The 6,433-nt window shown below is 33.2% G+C and overlaps 1 long non-coding RNA gene across 1 annotated transcript; it reads left to right on the top strand.

The window, feature by feature from the left end:
• The first annotated feature begins 3,155 nt into the window (after positions 1 to 3,155).
• Positions 3,156 to 3,718, top strand: LOC125241230. The gene is made up of 2 exons (XR_007178726.1): positions 3,156 to 3,211; positions 3,290 to 3,718. It is a non-coding gene; the product is annotated as an uncharacterized LOC125241230 (long non-coding RNA).
• Positions 3,719 to 6,433: the final 2,715 nt, after the last annotated feature.

Below are 6,433 nucleotides of genomic sequence, written 5' to 3'. Positions count from 1 at the left end.
GTTTGTATCGAATTCCACCAGCGATAAAGATGTTGTTTAATAACTTTTTATCACTCTTGCGCAGTAAGTGTGCAATCGCACGCAGGCATATCAGGAGTAAAAGAAAAAACTCTTTCCCAAGGAGTGTTTAAATTTGTATTTTGAACTAACATAAATACTTTTTTATCTTTTTACTGCAAGTGTGATGAAAAACACTGCGTGTAACTGGGGGCGTAAGAATATTGCAAACATGATTGCTTTAAATCGCCCCAGAAACCTATGTAATTACCGTTATACATTACTTTTTCTTACTTATTACCTCATCTACGCCTACATTTTAGTGACTTTGGCATGAATGTTTACTACAAAACTTTAAATAAACTATTACTTCAGGTTATTGAGCGTACAAAAACTATTTACCTATATATATATTAAATGTAACAGTGTAGATAGTGAAATTTCGAACATAAATTATGGCGGACTTCGGATTGCTGAGACAGTGAACTAGTACATACTAGTTCACTGTCTACTAAGTACCTATGCATATTATGCTATTACCCAAAAACGCATTAACCGATTTGTAAAATTCTTTTTGTGATTTCAAGAGAATGCTATTGCGTTACTTCTTGTTAAATTTTACTGAAATCGGTTAAAGTATTTTGTGAAAAATCTTCTAAAACCGGTTGAAGAGGATTTTTTTCAAAAATTTTTTTTTGAGAATAACCCTTCAAAACCCCAAATAAAGTATTATTAATTGTTAGTAATGTTAAAAAACTTTTTATTACAAATGTACCACTTTAATTAACAATGATAAGTGAAGTTTTGTAACATAAAATTAGAGCAGCTACATTTCCTGCAACTAAAACCGCCTATGTCATTGAGAATATTTAATATATTTTGAAATAAGTTCAAAACTTTTGTATATTTTTTCTTTTTTTGCAAATCATAAGTAAAGTGTATGAAAAGCAAAACTTAATCAAAGGGAAACACTGCTTTATATGTATTAATAAGAGAAATATACAAATTTTTATTTCTACAGGAAAAACCAACTAAGTTTGCTACTATTTTTTTTAAATCGTAGTTTTATCGGAAATCAAATACAGCCTGGACATTTTTTACGATTAAGTATTAAACAAGACAATACGGGCTGTAGAATGCTGTATACAAGTAGTAATTTTTTTCATGTTTTCATATGAAATCGTACCTTCAAACATTAAAATCGCATTATCTCAAAATCACTTTTTTTCACATAGTCGGTATTTGCAGTAAGGGGACGTATATAATAGTGATATATATTTTTAATAAGTATTGATATTATAAGTTCTGATATTTCAAGTACCTACGTACTGTGTTTTTTTACTGAGCAAGCATTTGAGTGAAATGTTTGCTTATTGTGATCTCGTCCTTACTTTGTCCGTTAAGTTACATAGGTGTCCATTTGGAAATTGTCCCCTTGTTAAAAAAGTGTTTTTTATTGTTTAATTAAAGTATAGAAGCTATAAATCTTATGTTTTAATGCTAATAATTACAAGTTTCGTTAATTCTATTGATTGTTATTCATTATATGTCAATAATGCCCGTAGTTACTTAATAAAACTAAAAATAAGGTACGGTTTGGGACCATGCCGTAACCAAACCACCTAAAATACGGTTTTATAAAAAAAGTTTCATTAGTATTATTAAATGATGATTGTTTTTACTTTGTTTAATACGAATTATATCTATTAAACATTAAAACCTTTGGTTCAAGTATGTCTTTTATTTCCTACACTAAAAAACATTTGTAACCAAACGGACCACAAAAAACCTCTCCCATCATAATAAAAATTCATTTTAACTAGTTTATCCTAAAAATATTGCGATTCTCTTCAGTGTTTCGTAAACTAGAATATATTTTCTAACAAAATAACACGACAAAATACCAAATAATGCCAATTTTATTTTCAACTTCTCAAATGAGTCATGGTACAAGTTTAAATAGAAATGCCCATGTACCAGTTTGCTTGCTTATTGTAAGTTAGAGCTGGCAACATCGTAAAAATGTTTCGGTTTACGGAATATGTGAATTTTTTCACTTTACAAAATAAACTTTAAATGTATATTCTATTATATAACAATTATTAATGATACATTTTTTTTTATCGAGAACTTTTATGTGGATACAATCATATTCTTTGATGTGGATCGAAACAACTGTCAAAATGCGTTGCATTGCATTGTAGCTGGAAACAAATTATGAGACGCGACGCGTCCGCGGACGCATGGCCACTGCTGCGATGTAGAATCTACAGTGGCGTCTACATTGTAGATCTATAAGATAATGAATATACTCGGAATTGTGCAAACTATCGGACGTAACGTAAGCCATGGACATGGCCTTGAGCGTTTGGTTTCAGACATAAAACCTGGCCGCCAGATGTTTTAAGACTGCATGTCGCGGTCGTCAGCCACGTCCGTATGACGCGTCCCATAATTTGTTTCTAGCTTAATGCAAATGTCAAAGAAACTAGAAACTTAGAAAGTTTTAGCAACCGTTCGGTTGACTTTTATTGGGCATTTTTAGCGTGTGCGTGTTTCTTTTGAACTTCAGTTTGCCAATGCGCTTGAATCAGTGGCAAAGAGTATTATTAGTATATATCAGTGGACTGGGCTGCGGTGGTAGAACGCTCGAGGCACGATTGTCACAGGCTCGCGCAATCACTACTTAACATATTAGTTGACAAATTTAACACATGTTTTCCTATACTTACGTAAACAACCACAACAGCACAGGAGGGCTGAAGCCTCAGTGCAGCACCTGTTTTGACTCCCAGTGAGAATGAGTGACAGTCTGCCAAAGACAGTAGGTATGTTTATAAATTATTGCTTAGATTTATTTACAAACTAGCTTTTAGAAATAGACAAAAGTAGCCTATGACAGTCTCCATCCTTTCAACTATCTCCACTTAAAAAATTACGACAATTCGTCGCTCCGTTTTGCAGTGAAGGACGGACAAACAAACAGACACACACTTTCCCATTTATAATATTAGTATGGATTAATTAATAACATACAATACAACATTAAATTCAGACTTTCTATGTAACAGTTTTTTTCTACCTCTATGTTAACTGTGAATAACGTTTTATATATTTTTTATTTACTAATGTATTCATATTCTTCTGTTTCAGTTACTTGCATTTTGCACAAATACCCTTCACATGATTGCAATAATGCAGATGAATCTAAGTGGTATGTACTTAATAATGTGTGTAACATATCAAGGAAGTTAACAATATTATTCTACATTGAATTTTATACCTGTTTCAGTATTGGTAACTTCACCATCCTGTGTAGCCGAAGAAGCACCTGTATGTCCACCAAAAACCAGAGCACATAATATATAAAAGAACAAGTACAGAAGGCTCACAGTCAACAACCTGTCAACGGACTGCATGTGACATTGAGTTCTATTGCGAAGCGAGAAGGTCATCAAACTATGGGCCGGGAACTCTTAGCCGCCGGAATGTATGAAAGAAATGTGGAGTGAGCCACCCCGACAAGAGTTATTTTTTTATAATAATCAGATAGAACTGTCACAAATAGAAGAGTTAAAATTCACTGCAATTGATCAACCACAGATTTTGTATAAAAAAAATGCCTATGTGATTAATGTTGAGTGTATTCTGAATATTTTATGAAATACCTATATTTTTGTTTTATTTGTATAAATGATTGCATCTCTTCTAAATATACTGACTAGATGGCTTTCAATATCATTAAAATCAACCCTACCTTATAGTTATTCAAATTTACAAATTGGTAGCAAAAACATTATGCATGCAAGTACAGTTGGGGACAGCCAGAGTTAAATATTATAGGACGTTCTTCACAGATTTCTTTTTGTTGGACGTTTTTCTTTTAAATAAAAACTTTATTTAATGGTGAACGATTTGAAAGAATAACAATATGAAACCTAAAAAAAATACCTAGAAATAACTACTTAACCCTTAAATGTATGGTGATGTATCACACATTTGATGGCCTGTGGTTCAATATGTAGATATCCAAAATCACATTTATAGCCATTGAACTACTATGTACAGCTTAATTATTATTCAGTATTTATTGTTATTAAATAAATTCAATAATATTATGATTTACTATTTATTATTTAAGGATAAAGATGAAATAGCGGAAAAGTGTGAGAAAACAGGATGGTGGCGATTTTTAGTATGTGATTTAGGCAGATTTTTCGGAGTTAGTAATTAGTTTATGTTTAAACATTATATCACATGGGTTTCAGAAATAGTATACCTTTCTAATAGTAGTAAAACTTTACAAATAAAACTTGCCAATAATTATATATTTATATAAATAAGTTTTGGCCTATTTAACTTCTAACACTGATTTGGTATTAAAATCAGTAGGTATTAAATATTTTTTTATTATTTTTCCTACAGTCAGAAAACCATTCACATATATTCATATCTCGTTAAAAGAAAAATTCATGCATTTAAGGGTTAAATTTAAAACCAATTATAAAAAGAAAATTCCATCTAAAAGTTCCGCCTGCGGCATGGTGCCCATTATAAGTATGCTGGCGGCAATTCCTCTCTGTATTGCCAGAGCGATACGTTGAGAGAAATATGCTCCAGCTCTGGGGTCTCCTGTGGAGTCAATGAGCCGTGCCGACAGAGGTCCCAAAAGGCTTTCATGTCTGCCGACCAAGGACCCAGTGTCTCCATAGCATCAAGTGCCGCAAACTCGTAGTCCTTCGTCAAGAACGAGTAAGTATTTACGGCGCTTGAGAATCTGGGCCTGGTCAGCTGCACCACCAGCCTGAGTGCGGGTCGCCTGGATATGGGACTGCGCGAACGTATCTACGCATGTCGCGTCCCATAGGTACTAGGGTTCTGCCTAGTTTCCATGGCACCAAAGTTGATACGGGTTATATCGTTGAAGGAGAGATCATTTTGTGATAACGCAGCTAAATTATAAAAAATATATTTAAAACGGTCAATGACTGTAATGTTGATGTTAAATGTTTTATAAACATAATTATTACAAATTGGTGCAACATTGAGAAATTAATTCTTAAAAAAAACAATTGCTGTGACATTGTATTTATAAGTAATGTGTAATGTTACAAAAAAAAATACCAGTTCTATCAAAAGGTTTTATTGGCGGAAATGTTAATTTGTGATATTACAGCAACTGCATAAAACCAATATTTCAAGTGGTCAATTGCAGTAATATTGATTTTGAACATTTGGGAAACTTTAAGTTTAGACATTGAGGTAATATCGAAAACTTGATGTTTCAAAGTTAATGTTGCCGTAACGTTGCGTATATAACATAACTAATACCTTGTTGCAGCAATGTAATAAATGAACATTTAAATAACTTGTGATCAAAACATCCTCGCAATATTATAATATCAGTTTTCATTTGTCATGTTATAGTAATATAGTATTAGTAATTTTCTGAAAGGTTCAAATTACCAATAAGTTGAATGTTGTTGTCATATTTTTTCGACTTTACGTTCTAAACTTACAAATGTGAGGTATGTAAACTTACTGCAAGTTATTGTAAGTTTCATGCTCAGTGGGGTGGTACCCTAATAAAACATTTTTTTCCATTTTTTATTTTTGCACTTTGTTGGCGTGATTGATATACATATTGCTACCAAATTTCAGCTTTCTAGTGCTTACGGTTACTGAGATTATCCGCGGACGGACGGACGGACGGACGGACGGACGGACGGACGGACGGACAGACAGACATGGCGAAGCTATAAGGGTTCCTAGTTGACTACGGAACCCTAAAAAAGGCAAGAATGAATTAACTAAGTAACCTAACCTAACATTAAGGTTACGAACAACAGCTCAAGCCTGATTATAAAATAACAATTTCCTACGACGTGTTTTTCGTATCGTAGTACATAATTATGTTACTAATTATGAGATTTATTAAATAAAATAAAAAATATTCGAAATATCCATTTTATCCGAATATCCGGATTTTCAAATATCGAGTCGAATCATCCGGATTTCGAATTGGACGGATAATTGCAAGCCCTAACACCGAACCACCGGGCAGAGTTTCAGTATTTAGGTTTATGAAGGTTTAGTATAGGTAAGTACTTACTCAGTGGCTCATTCTGTGCATCGATCAAGTCATAAATATCATCATTAGTGCCCCTTTCACTCGCAGCAGTATAAGAACATTGGATAAATTGGGATTCTTCGAGTTCTGGGACACGGGAGTGTTGAATACTAAAAACAATTTATTTTTGTGACTAATTGCACATTTCACATCTTTCATTGTGACGTTTTTAGACTAAGGGCCCGTTGCATCAACCACATTTGACACACACATCATCGTCACGCAGCAGACGCCTATGGAACTGTCCATACAATAAAATTTAACGAATGCTTTAACGGTGACAGACGGTTTGGTGCAACTGACCCT

This window comes from Leguminivora glycinivorella, chromosome Z, assembly GCF_023078275.1.
Source record: "Leguminivora glycinivorella isolate SPB_JAAS2020 chromosome Z, LegGlyc_1.1, whole genome shotgun sequence".
Classification (NCBI taxonomy): Eukaryota; Metazoa; Arthropoda; class Insecta; order Lepidoptera; family Tortricidae; genus Leguminivora; species Leguminivora glycinivorella.
The sequence above is the reverse complement of the archived record's forward strand: the minus strand, read 5'-3'. Positions and strand labels throughout refer to the sequence as shown.